Here is a 14,981-nt window from a genome sequence, read left to right on the forward strand (position 1 = left end):
CAGGCTTTGTAGTAAAGTCCAAAGTACTGCAATTTTCAGTTGATGTAAAGTTTGTTACTTTTTTCTCTTTTGCCATAATGAATGCCTCCAAGAAGATCAGTTTGCTATTCATCATAGCCTGTATTGAGGTATGGTCTTTGAGGCTTTCACTGATTGATTCATAGAGTTTCATAAATGGCGATAGGGCTATGGTGATCGATTACATTATCGAAAAGATGTCTGCTTTCTTAGCCGATGTCTCCAATGCTGTTAAACCTAAGGACGCTTCTGGTCGCCAATCCCTTGACGTTGCCTTCTGCCCCGAGTTTCTTGTGAGACCATGGGTAGGGTGCCCCCTCGGACAATCCAGTGAGGCTCTCCGGTTGCGTGAATCACTCGGGGTTAACATCAGAATCTTATTCCTGCAGCTTTCGAATGTACCCCGTCCCGAAGTTCTCTCGTTGGTTATTTCAATTATGCTCAGTTTCTCATTGCCGTTCACCACCTTTGCTACTACTACTTCCTCTTCCATGTTCGGCTTTTGGAGCTGTGGATTGCTATGTGTGTTGAGGCTTCTCTCCTGGCTCGATTCGTGATCTTCCGAGGGAATACTCAGAATTTCTTCTTGCAGCGTGGCCTTGTTAATATTTGCTCTTCTCCTTTTAGACACACTTTCTGTGGCCCCTTCAGGCTCTTCGGAAGGTTCTTTAATCAACTTGGGACTCGCCTGCTGTTTGCCGATCTGCAGATCTTTCGCCATTATTTGGAGCCTGGGTACTTCTCCCGACTTAGTGGTCAGCTCTGGCTCCTGAGGTGCTTCTCCTGCTTCTATCGAGTCCCTGTGCGGTAAGGCTTGAGCTTCCTCAGTTTGTCTACATTTGACTTGTGGCCAGCATTCTTGAAGTGCCTGCAGGATCTCCTCATCAGAAAGTTCCACTCTGTTTCTACTCAAACTTTTAGAGCTTAACTGGAAGTAGTTCTTTAAGTTGTGCCCCCCTGTTGTTTTTATAGGCACTCCCATTTTTAGGGGTTTCATCACGAGTAGTGTTGTCTTTCTCTCTGCTTTTTTTTTGCCGTTCTTAGCTTAAATTGTTTGTTTTTTTTCTTTCCCTTGCTTCCTCTCATGAATTACCTCTGGCTGTGTTTCACAATGATTTCTTTTTCTCTTGTGATTTTTTTCTATCGTTTTGTTTGGATCTAAGGCTTGTTCTGTCTTTTCAACCGGGTTATCTGTGATGTCATGTTCCAAAAGTTCTGAATTTAACTGCGGTGGCACGTGAATCTGAGCTTTTATTATCTGGGCGTTCATACTACTTGCTTCTTTATTGTGCAGCGTCCCGACCTCATTGGCCATCCCCTCCGTGACCTTCCCCTGTTGTTGCCCCACACCCTGCACCGTGTCCTTACTGCTTTCTCTCCCCTCCACCCGGACCTCTTTCTGTCCTTCCAGCTCTCCACATCGGCCAAGTCCTGCGGTGGGGGATACGTCTGATGGAGACCCGTTACTAGGCAGTAAAACCAGTATTTTATCTTGAGTACTTACTCGCCGCTCTTCTACACCGCCACCCGATGGTTGCGAAGGCTCCAGCGAAGGCTCAAGCAGCCTTAGAGCTGCTCCAGCGTTGTCGTTTTCGGCTGTTTGACTTCTCTGCGGCTCGTCCGGTGTACTTGACTTTGCACTTGAGGACGCCGGTCTACCCATTCGTAAGGCTGGCTTCTTCTCCATCTTTTTTTGTCCTGTGGACTTGGGGGCTACGAGTTGCACACCCTCCGTGCCCCCACGCTGCCTCGAGCTTCTCAGGCAACGGCTCTCTTCCTCTTCTGGCGATGGACTCGATGAGTGTGACTCTGAGGTGAATTGGTCGACTCTTGCCGTCCTGCGCGTCCTGCCCGACATGACTGCAGGACTGCTCACACTCGGCTCACACTCCGCTCTGCGTTCCGCTCCACGGCTAGCCGATAGTGCGTAGAGACTCCTCCTCCTTTCCCGCAGCAAACACCGTGGACAGACTCAGCAGGGCTCTGCAGGACTGCTCACACTCGGCTCGCACTCCGCTCCACGTTCCGCTTCACGGCTAGTCGATGCATGCACCGAACTGTTGCAAGTGCACCCTGCCATTGCTTTGCTTTGTGGAGGTTTACCAGACAGTTTGATGGGAGGAGCAGCACAAAACGACCAGCAGATGTAAAGCATTGAAGCACACCAGACAAAGGTGATTATTGAGGTGATAGAGACAATCGCACAGTTGGAGGATCATTTAAATAAATAATTCCAGCCCGGTAAAGCTGGGATTCTGTGTTTGATTGATTTGGCTTTGATCAATCCTGCATTAAGCACTAGTAAATCATAAGTTGCTTATTATAGATTCGGAAGCCCTAGCTACAGCAATTAGCAGACATCTTACTTTAAAACCACAATCTATATGCTTTGCTTCTGAATTAATGACAGTCTCTGCAGATTGAACTTCGATGGTGCTTCAAGGTTACCTGTGGTAATCATTACCATGCTACAAGTCTATGCTGTTGCAGCAGTAGCCAATGGCAATACGACTGAGGACTGAGACCATATAGGGTGGGCATACATGAGGAAGGATGCTACACATGTTAGCAATTCTGGGGCTCAAGGTTTAAAAAAATGGAACAAGTGCCCTAAAAATCAAGTAATGCTTCTCTTACTTGGTGTGTTTCTGCCAACTCCAATTTCGACTGTAGGCATTGTCACTAGATAAATTACTGCAATAGAGAATACAATCCAGAATTTAGCTGAAAGAATATTTTCTTTGGGGTGGATAGTTTATGGAAAGACTGGAAGGCCATAACGAAAACTCCAAGTGCGGCCAAGTGCAGTTACTAAGTCTGATCTCCTCTTGGCTCCTGGACCATCTCATGAAGGTTATGGTGCCACTCAAAGCGGGCTGCGCAAAGTGCCCAGCCAAGTGCAGTTAATGCAGTTAGAGCAGTGAGAGCAGTGTGTGCTGAAGGTAAGTGGTGTAACAATGGTCTGGAGGGTTGCTCAGAGCAATGACAGAGGTTGAGATTCATTCTAAACCTTACAGCCATCACCACTTGTGTTTTAATAACAGGAAGACATAAATAAATGGATGAATAAATGAATAGATACGTCTGCAGACATCATGTGGCATGACCCCTTGGGGGACTTGTGGATTTTCAGGGAAAAGACATTGTAGGTGGGAGGAATGTTATATATGGCTCAAGGTGGATGAGAATAAAAGAAGGTACTTGTGCTGATGCGTGTAATGTAAGGGTGCTAGTGTGCTCGTTTGAAGGTCATGGAATACTATGCAAGAAATCATGGGCTCTTCTTGTGGGGGTTGTTGTGCCCCCTGCACACCCCCTTACAGCTTGCCCTATGCAGACAGCTCCCCATGCTCCTTTTGCACTGCCCACCTTATCAGGCACATATTCCTTTTCAGCAGGTGCAGCTTCTTCTCTCACAAACACCACTCCAGACTACACCGTTTGTTGAGAATGTGCTGCATCCAGGTGCTGGGCCTGGGAAAGCTCATTCAGTGCAGGGTTTTCCTCAGCCACCCAAAGGTCTGCCTCAAAGGACACTCCACCACTTCACGAAGTTCAGCTCCATCTCTGAGAGTATAGGCGGATTCAGACACCCGAATCTTCCCCCACACAATGGTGTCATCCACTGGCTTATTGCGCACTCCTTGCACCTGGCCTTCTTCACCCAGAGCGTAGGCATCCTACCGAGGACTCTTACTTCCGAAAGTTCATAGTCTTTCCCTCAATGTGCAGTGTGCAGCCAAGATTCACAGGATATGGTACAGAGGGCAGCCACCCCCTCAGGTTCACGGGTTCTCCCACAGAGCACTGCCACTTTCATATGTGGGAAGTCACCCTGGGAGGCCACTTGCTTCCCCTGACTGCCTCATGCTTTACACCTATTTACAACCACCTACAGAACAGAAGGATGGCGAAATGTCAAATGCCTCTCTATGGCGGCCTCCATTGCAATGAAGTCTAACTGCCAAAGTTAAGAGGAACAAGGCAATGCACGAAGTATGTGCCCGCATAGCTCACCACCCAGTCCTGTGAATTCTTCTCAGATATAGTGGTTGCCAGTAGTGTGCTGCCTTCTACTGTTTGTTTGGGTGGCATTGATACCCAGGATCTACTGCAGCACATGTTCGCTGTTGTCACTGATACTGGCTGGGAAGGCTTTGATGGTTTAAGGGGTTCCCTGCTGCATGGCACAGCATGTGGTATTGTATTGTACTGTGGCCCTGGGAGGTTCTAGCATCCATAATGTCTCCAGCACTGGAGGAGGCCACAGTGACTGCCGGTTCACTGGAGGGACCAGTGGTGGCAGGGAGATAATTAATCTGCACATCTATAAATGTCACCAGTGAATGTGGTTGTGCGCGGCAGTCATCCCAAGGGCACAACCTAGCTTCTCTGTTGCTACTTCACTTTCTTGCCTCAGCCCTCCACCTTGCTGAAGACACTGCACTTGTCAACCTTAACAGTCTTCCCCAATGGCAGGTAAATCCTCTGCCATACCTGTTTCCTGTTACTTCCATGCCTGACTTTCCAATCTGCATATCAGCTGCTGAATGTGAGGCTCCTCCTCCAAGATATCCTTGTTCACCTTCCCCCTCCTTCCCTTTCAGGTAGGTCAACTTCCAGCACAAGCATGAACAAAGGCTAGTTGCTCACCTGAGTTTGCTTCCCCACATGATGCTCCTTCTCCAAGACCTCTCTCCTTTCTGCACCATCACCTTGCTGTGTGAAGACAATTTCCCCCTCTGCAATGGCCCCCACACAGAGATGAACCGTTTCACTGTATTCTTCCTGGGTGCTTTCAGCATCTGCCTGTGCCACACGAGGCACATGTCTTTTCCCTGAACACTCTGCATGCACTTCTGCTCCACTCCACATCCTGCATCTGTGTCAGTCTCCAGCAGAAGTCCTGCATCTGAGGGAATCAAAGACAGTTGCCCTGCCTTGCCTGCCTCTGAGGGAACATTACACATAGGCCCTGCATCACCTGCCTCTGAGGGAATCAAAGACAGTTGCCCTTCCTTGCCTGACTCGGAGGGAACATTACACAGTTGCCCTGCCTCCCCTGCCTCTGTGCACAAGTGGGCTTCCTTTGATTGCCTTGCCTCCTCTTCAGCTCCTTCTCCTTCGGCCACCTCCAGTACTTCATTCTTGTGAACCACCACCAACAAACAACATGAGACCACCAAATCCCTAATTTCTCCTAAATGCGTTATGGGACATGTATCCTTAAATAATTAAAATAAAAAACATTTTAAAAAATGCGCATTGTAATAAAAATAGATCCCAGAAAAAATAATAAAACATCCACTACTGTCAATTATTGATATTGTGTTTGTATAAACATATTACTAATAAACAGCAATGGTTGCCAAAGAGATCCGAACCTGGGCACTTTCATCCTGGTACGGACTACTTCAATGTATCCAACAATGTTGGACAGGCATTTGTACTGAGTGTACTGTTTGTGTACTGGAAAACAGAAGCAATAAAAAACTATTTAAAAAAACAAGACCAAATAAAAACAGCTCCCTGCAGGAAGCAAATACCAAACCCACCTCCCTTGCCTGCTCTCTCTTAGGAGGCAAGTGGTCACACCACTTCACTACCACTGCCTTAAGTATGAAGCCTGTAGAAGTGTACTTGCGCTTTGGCCAGCAAGGCACATCATCGTAAATCACAATTTGCTGGTTGGGCAAAACCTTGCACAGTGGCACTGTTGCTTGTGACTAGTGCCACAATGGGAAGAGGGAGGAGAGGTACCAATACTTTGCTCACTGAGACCAAGTGTTGTTTATTGGTCCCAAGGGTGCATTGCGATATTACAAAAGTAGCTGACAATTACTGTAGCCACGTGGTTAGTCAAGAAATTGATGAGGGAATGAATTGGAAAGGTCCAACATTAAGATGAATTGGAACCTGTAGGTGCTTTTTATCGCTTGGTTCCACATTGTCCATTTATTACCTTTGTAGAATCAGAGGAGGGAGCCACAGTGAGGTGCTCGCATTTACTTTTACAGAGTTGAGATAATACAAATGTATCTTTTGTCCGATATTTGGTGCGCCCCTGAAAGCTATCGATGGCTTGTTTGTTAGAAATGTGCTCAGGTCTCTCCATCCACAACATGGTCAGTATTTCTGGAACTATTTGAACATCGCATGTTGATCTTCTGTTGGTATTTTGTAGCGATGGTTGTGCTATGACACTGTGTCGATTTTGTCAACTTTGGAAAGTGAAGATTTTATACTGGTTCTTGGTGTCCTTCATGAACCTTTCTTTTGTTTCTTTTCCTGTGTTCATGTGCATGATATTAATTTAATTTAATTTCAGCTTTGTTTGGCAATTGTGTCATACAAGAAACAACGACAATACAATAACTTTTTAACATGTAAATGCACACAATTGAAATAAAAAAAGATATAGAAAAGCATGGCTTTGCACCCTCAAACACTAACATACTAATATAATATCTCAAAAACCTTTAAATTGAAATCACGGAGATCCATCAATTATTAGTTCCATCCAATAAAACCTAACCAAGTCTAAGCTATGAGAATCAACAATTTACCATGGTATTATTATTCATGCTTATAATCCTGGTTTATTTGCTCCAATCTTTGCCCCAAATATGTGCTCCAGCAAAAACAACATCATCATTTGTTGTGCTTTTACAAACTACCAAAGCAATTTGCCCAATCTCTGATACCATAGCCTGTCAGGCAAGGTCATATATGTATACGTCTTATGTAGCAAAAATGGGCATATAAATAAAATGAGCAGTCAATGGGCCTCGCGCCCCCTACTCTATGGCAGGCTTGTATTTTGACGTCCTTTCAAAGTGTCTAAGATCGGTAAACTAGATGCCAACCAATAAGAAATCCCCTCCCCACGCTGACCAACCAATCAGTTAGCCCTATAGTGATGCATTAGAAATAGTATTTGTAAGTAGGATGGGCCCAGGTGGATTCAATCGATAGGTATCCACCAATTGAGTGTCTAACCCCTAAACATTCTATATGTAGCTTGATTTAATAACTGACCCCAACTCCCTGTAGGTTTTGTATATTGATAACATAATGTGACATCATTTCTGATGTAAACTTTTAACAAAACCAGTGTATAATCATTTGGAATACGAGAACTACAAGAGGAAATGCTTGTATGTTGTCCCGGCTAAGATCGTTATCTAAATAAAGCTGGGTTTTGACATGCACCCGAGTCCTCCATCACTAAGTATTTTTCTTGACTGATTGTATGACCCTCGGCATCTCCACAACAATGAGGTGTTACTGAATAGAGATCAATAAAATTAATGAAGATCAAACATGTGACGATTGAGTTGCTTCTGTGTTTGATATTTGAAGGGTTATGCTATTGCAACTAATGGCTTTGAGTTGTTCTTAAGTGAAAATAAATGACATGGAATGTACTGTTTGAAAAGGCACTACTGTGGTTAAGTAAAAGGAATGTTGTTATACTGTCTTTTTTCAGTTTATCATTTTTCAGCGTTTCACATTGATTTTAAATAGTGCACAATAATAGAAAATTGTCAACAATTGCTTTGGCTCAACGTTTAGTAATGTAAAGGTCTTCTTCAGAATAATTGGATAACCCTTTTCCTCTTTGCCATTGTAAATAGAGCTGCAGGTTTCCATTGAGGAATGTAGTATCCATTTCGTATTTGGGCCACACATTTGATTGATTGCATGCAATATCTATGTGGTGCAGGTTATATAGAAGGATCACAAGGGGAGGACATTCAAGTGTCAGTTTAGCAGGAAACATGCATTAAATTAGTAGTTATATTTATTTGGGTATTCCCATTATCACTGGCCCACGCTGGATTACTACAGTGAATACCTCAGTCCTTGAAGAAATGGCCGAAAATTAGGAAATGTATCCGTAACAGGTGGTGGCAACATTGAGGGCCTCCGTATTGTGTACTGTAGGAGCATTATACCTGGGTTGCTCTACGGGTCGGCTGTATTCTATGAAAGCTGAATGACCTGGCTTGAACGATTTGAGGGCAGGCTCTTACGTTCCATATTGGGAGTTCCTAGGTCCGTCCCTGTGGAGGCGCTTCGATGTGAATTGGGTGTTCCCGCCATTTGGTCGCTTTGGCTTATACAGCATTGTAAGCTTTACTTTAACATCTACTCCTCATATGCTGCCATGGCTAATACTCTAAATAACTTTCTTGCTACCCACTTACATCAAAATTGCCTGAACCCCTTTTGAAAGAGCTCTATTGTTCTACTCTGACTCATATGAAGAACATCAGTGTTGATATAGAAGACTATCTGGAGGCACCTAATGCCCGTTTAATATCAAAGCACAAAAGTAGACTTCATGATATCACAAACAGTATTGACAATTTAGCTAAAAAGAGGACATATGCCCTCTATAGCACACAGAGCTTTTGCAATAGCCGACGATGTTCCTATCTTAGTAAACTCTGCTCCATTCAAATTTGCAGATTTATTACATACTTACGACTTGCCATTCTGCCTACGCGTCAATGCATGGGCAGATGGACTAATCAACCTTATGAAGAAAGACTATGCTGATTACAAAGAATGTCAGTGGAAACTGCTCAACATATCTTTACTCAATGTCAAAATTTAGGTAGGCACTATTTGAAGAGCTATTGTAACTTTATATCTGATCCCTCATCAATAGAGGCAGATCAATTTTGGTCGACCATCTTTGGGGCGGAGTCTCTTGTCATCACTTCTGCTGCTTATCATGTATGACGGAAGGCTCTACACCTTTTTACTGTTTTTATTTAAATCTATGAGATTGGCTTGACCCTTTTAGCGTACACAGCCCTGAGGGACTGTATTTTCCAATTGACTTCAGACTGTATGTTTTAATCACATTTTGATGATATTTAAAAACTGTGAAAATTGTTCCAGTGATATGTGTGATATTAAGAATGTTGAGCTGTACTGATTTTATATTGTCAATTTTAATGCTATATATACTGTGATAAAGGTTTGTTCTTTTATAACCAAATACACAAAAGAGAAAAAAGAAAGAAAAATATTACAGACTGAGAAGTTGCAAATGGCACATGATAACCTGTTTCCTGGATTCTATGTGTGTTGTCACAAGAATGTTATGTTGTTGTCTCCAACTACCCCCCATCTGTGACTAGCTTCACAACAGACACTCTAGAATATTCACGTGGCGGCATCTGACAGGCAAGTATCCCACACTTAGGCCGGGGCACTGTGATACTCATACAATTCAGCTGGAAAAGTAAGCAATGCGATTGGCGTTTTTGTGCAAATACAGCCAAACTCACTGAAGACCAATTTTCTACCCACTCTCCACCCTAATGTTCGTATTTAAGAACTGCATGTTCCACTAAACCTGCATAATGTGTGATGTGTAAATAGAAGCATGTTTACTGTGATAACGACATGATGGATACTCCTGGCGGTATCTAGTTATTTTACCACCGAGTATTAACAGCACTTATTTTTCAGTGTAAAATATTCAGCTGTAAAATTACAGAATATTAAAAACAAACAGATGGTTGGTTTGGGAAAGGGCGTTTTGGTAGGATAGAGATGCGGCTGAGGTTGTGTCCTACCACATTTGACAGGAAAAGTGTGGCCATAAATTGCACTGTAAAATGTGCAGTGAAAGAATGGTTGGTAAAACAGCTGGGCCCCTTCTGGCACAAGCAGACAGTCATCTCCTTCTTGGTCCCAGAGGAATGCATGGAGCTGATGAACATGAAGGCTCATGGAACACCACTTATTTTCTCGGATATTATTCTATTGCGTGGCATGCTGGATTATCTTGCTCCAGTGCTGAGTACAACCATTGTAAGGTAGCATTAGTTCCTTCTCACGATCCTTCGTGTGCCCATACAGCCTGAACATTGTTTTTTTAGTTTGCCAAAAGGTACAAATAAGTGTCCTAATGTTTAACCTCACTGCCCTCAAATTCTCACAGACCTCGTGGCAACATATTATTTTTTGTCTCAGCACTCTGACCCACTCTGACCCCCCCAGGGGGAGGAGGGCTCTGAAAAGATTCATATGAAGTGTATGGCTGCTCACATCTTCTGGACGTAAACATTAACCTGTGGCATTGGACTTTATACAATTTACCCCTACCCTCTGCAATATTAGACAGTACAACTTCGCACTAAGAGACCAAATTACACAGAGATATGCATGAACACAATAACCTTAACCGGATCCGTTGGTACAGCCATCTTAATTTGCTCCAGCACGGTGTATGCAATGCCACCCTAGGTTGCTGTTCTGGTGCAGGCATACATTTACAAAGAAGGAATGTTCAACCACACCACACACAGATGCTTTTTCACTTACCACATTACAGCTGCATTTTTCAGACCTGTCCTCCTACAGTACAGTTTGCCAATCTTACTGTTTTAGGAATGTTAAGTGTTGTTTACTTTACATGTACTCTGCAGTGCAGCTTAGTGGTTTTATACGAAAACCGGTTTGTAAAATTTGAAACTGGAGAATCATACATCGAGACAGAGCTCAAATGAATGCAATTCAATAAAGAAACATTTTCAAATCAATAAACAGCCTGTGTATGTCTTGCAAAACACCAGCCAGTGCTTGAAGTAAGAAGTCACCTAAGCTAAATTAGCGGTCACAGCTCGGGCGTCAGCACATGAAGATCAAGAGCAACAGCTACAAAATGTTGTGTACTTTATAATCTCATTATAACGACCCATCGACATGGGGATCACGCCCAGACACCCCTTGGAAGTTGTGCAGCCTTCCCTCTCCTAGCCTCCAAGAATTGGAATGCGCTACCACCTTCCCTCAGGAAAGAGCCCTCCATCACTCTATTCTGCAAGGCACTCAAAACACAACTTTTCCGCTAGCCCAGCACCCGCCTCAGGGTACTCACTGGTACCGCTACTACTGTATCAATACTCTGTGCGCCTCTTTGTAGCTTGAAATTCATCTGCTTGCTAGCCTAAACAAGTCTTTGTATCTCACTATGTAAACTGTTGGTCTCACTATTCAAACTGTTCATCCAAGATAAGTATCCTGTAACAGCGCCACAATGCCCTTGGGCCGCTGGCGCTTTATAAATCCAAATAAATAAAAAAATACATTGTACGTTTTTGGATACAGTTAAAGATAAGAGTTTGGGACTCTTCTAAAATGTGCCAATGTAGTCCTGTAGGCATGTCACATTATTCTATTTCACCGTTGGTTATACGTAGCCAGAAGTGTGAGGTTCCTCAAGTAATTTCCTCGGGATCCCTTAGAAGTTTAGGGTTTTTCTTGTTTTCAATATGGCTTTGCATATAATCCTAAAGTATGCCAGGAAAGCCTGTTCTGGTGAATGGAAAGCTTCTAATCCGGTTAGGCACTTCAGATGGCAGGAGTTGAGAAGAACCCCTTGTGTGTAAGTCTCACTAGCAGGCTTACCATACAAATACATCTTGCATGCAAGCAACCAACACACTTATCTACACGAATAGCAGGTGCCACGGTCCACTGTGTGGACTCTCTCCCACACATTCCAGAAACAATAGGGCAATAATAACATCTGTTACTACAGCGCTTAAAAGCAGGCGAAATCTGGCACGACGTGCCATATAAAAGCACTAATTACACTATTATTACTGATGTCAACATTACGGTCATTATTTTTACTTCCTTTGCATGTCCTCTGCATAATTTAGCATTTTACTAAAACTCCCTTTCTTAAAGACACTGGGCCTCTGTATAAGTTTGCCGGTTCAGTAATTCTGGCACCGGTAAGCTTGCCGGTACTGTAGTTACCGGACTGGCACACTACGAGTTCTGCTCGCCGCTGCCTTTTCGCCCACCAGTTTTGACTTGGCGGAGGGACCGGCACCCGCAAGCAGACCATGTCAGATGCACGGCACCATTCTGAATGGTGCCGGTGCATCCGGCCTCCCCATTCCGATTGAGACCTATGGGGCTCGAATGGGAAGGGGGAGCATTTTTTTCTGGCGCCCAGGAATGGGCAATTACCGGGTCCACCGGGGCTGTAATGCCCCCGTAATTGCCCATTCCCGGGTGCCGGAGTCTTTATGAGGCCCACTGACAACTCTTTCTCAGAGGCCTCAAACTACCAACATCTCAAGATACCACAAAAGCACAGACACTGATTCCTCGACCTCCTGAACTTCATATTGGTCAATCAGCTTTTCGTGGAATCAACACACATCGGAAGTAACATGCTATGCTCACTGCAGTGCTCATTAGACTTACTGTGGTAGTAAGCAACTATCAAAAGCCTGCCTCCACTACCACTAGACTGGACATGGCACACCGCAATTCCTACCCAGCTTCACCCCACTCTCCCAACCACCACAAACAACAAAAACAATAAACACTTCAAGAGCTTCTTTGGCTGCTGATAGAGGCACAGCTCCTGATAGATCTACGTGGTTTCCTTGAGTTTTTTTGGAGGAATTATATGTCAGAGATTTTGTAACTGTTTTTGCTGTTTTTTTTTTTTACTGCAGAAAGAGTAGATACCCTCCATATATCTCCTTGTCTTCCCCTCACCCCTTCCTGTCTCTATACCTAACCCAAACCCACCATCTATCTATTGCGAAGTTACAAGAAATGCAAAATGTAATTCGGCCAAATGTTGGTAAAAAAAAAAAGTGTGGAATTGCGTTGTGATTATGAGCTTGCCAGTATTTCCTCCGGAAATACCACCAAATGGTAATAATGTTACTGCATGCACTAACCTGAACATGCATGATTCCTAGTCATGCAGACTTTTCGGTATTCCCCATTTTGGAGTCCTGTAAGACTTCATGGGGGTGTTGTATTACCCCAGGTGGGAAAAACCTTCACACAGAAGCTGGCATGAAAAATGTGTTTCAGCACTAAAACTCGAGTGGTAAAACACCCACTGTTTTGAAAGACCGGATGTTCTACCAGTAACGCCAAACGTGTAACCAGGCCTGCAGTATCTGGGAACTACCACCATACTGGTAAACATTTATGGGACACTCCCAAGAGCTGAAGAAGTGCCAGATACGCAGTCATGAAACACATGTGAACTTGTGTCCAGTGTGCCTCATGTATTGCACAGAGCGTGTTTTGCATGTATACCAATGCATAACATGCTCTGCACCATACACAGCAATTGAAAGGAGACATGATGGGCCAGACAAGCAGAGCAGGAGGAGCGGTACGTTGGGAGTTGGTGCGGGTGTGCAGGGGAGGGGAGCAAGCAGACTCTGGAGTGGAGGGGGACGGGGTGAGTAGGGAAGGGAAGGGAAGGAGAAAAGGGAGGCTGACAAGGTTTTTTTTGGAGTGTACCCCAGAAAAGGATAAGAGGGAGATGGGTTGGGGGAGCCAGATGAATTGAAGTTCCTATGGTGTCTCCCCAAGAGGCAGCAGGAGGACGGGAGGGTGGGCCAGGGGCATGGACCAAAAAGTATGATTTTTGCTATTAAATAACATAGAACCATTGTGTCCTCCAGATTCATTCCTCAGAATAAAATGTAACAACGTAGTACATAATGATGTCCTGTGCTGGAGCATTTTTGCAAAATCCAAAATTCAAGATTACCTTTTGTGCGCCATGTGGATCCGAGTGGCCATCTTCAGCAGAATCTTTTGATATATGCAATAAAAGTAAATGTCATCTCCCTGGTCCACCTCCAAGCCATCAACGTATATCAACTCCCTTCACAATGCACTCAATCATACAGAGTTAGGCATTGCTAAAACCCGTGCACTGAAAAGTCCTCCATTAAGCAGACCAAAACCTGTTGCATTCGAGGAAAGGTGCTCCTTGCAACACAACATCCTCATCACCTTAGAAACCAATGATCAGAAACTAGAAACCTTAGAACCAGAGGCGTTGCTAGGGGTGGGGAGGGGGCTAAGGAGGCTATAGCCCCTGGTCTTTTGGTTGTAGCGCCGGATAGAATCTCAGGAGCTACAACCACAAGTTTAGCTATCCCCCAGTCCCAACAGTTCCGACATTAGCATAGCCCCAGATCTTTTCCAGACCTAGCAACACCCTTGCTTAGAGCCATGGTCAAGGTCAACAATTACACCTCAACCAGTGTAGAAGTAGCCAGCAAGAACAGTGTTCCCTTTAAAACCTCTACAACAAAGCATTCCGTCTCTGTCAGAATCCACTATTGCACAATATGTAAGTGTATTTGCTTTAAATTCCATATATTTACAAGCTCCATTGAAGGATAATATAACACAGTGCCAATACTTGTTGTCATCATTCTATCCATCACTCTGGAATCCTTACTCTATGCAGAGCTCACCACATTCCATTCCCGGTCTATCCCCTGGCATTTCACCACACACGCTGCACACACGTGCATACACACACGCACGCACGCACACACACACACACACGAGACTAAACAAGTCCATTATCTTAGCTTGAATATCACGTGGATGGAGAATGTACTGAGTGTGGAGAAGATAAAACAATGTGCATTACAGTTGACAGTTGCAAAACGTTTCGGGTTCAAAGAGCTCAAGAGCTCAATTATTTTCAACAATTGATCGATTTAGGGTCGAAAATCATTCGTATAGGAGACACGTTAAGAGTAGGATAAAAAAATACATTTGAGGAAAACCAATGGTTTATTTAAGCAATATGACCCGAGCGACGGGGGCATTACCGACTCAGGTAATGCCCCGGGGCCCATAGGTATAGGCCCCGAGCGAAGCGAGGGCCTTACCGAAGGCCCCAGGGCATTACCTGAGTCGGTCATGCCCCCGTCGCTCGGGTCATATTGCTATTAGTACCCCGGCCCGCATTATGTGCGTGACCGAGGCACTAAAAGCATTTTTTTCTGTCCCGAAACAGAAAAAAAAAAGAAACAACCAAGAAACTGGCCGCCATGGAAAGGGAAAACAGAGTCTGTTTTCCCTTTCCATGGCTGCCATCGGGGGCGGACGTGCTGGGAACACAACTGTTGCCAGCGCGCCCG

The sequence above is a fragment of the Ambystoma mexicanum genome, chromosome 4p, assembly GCF_040938575.1.
Source record: "Ambystoma mexicanum isolate Mex_15411 chromosome 4p, UKY_AmexF1_1, whole genome shotgun sequence".
NCBI lineage: Eukaryota > Metazoa > Chordata > Amphibia > Caudata > Ambystomatidae > Ambystoma > Ambystoma mexicanum.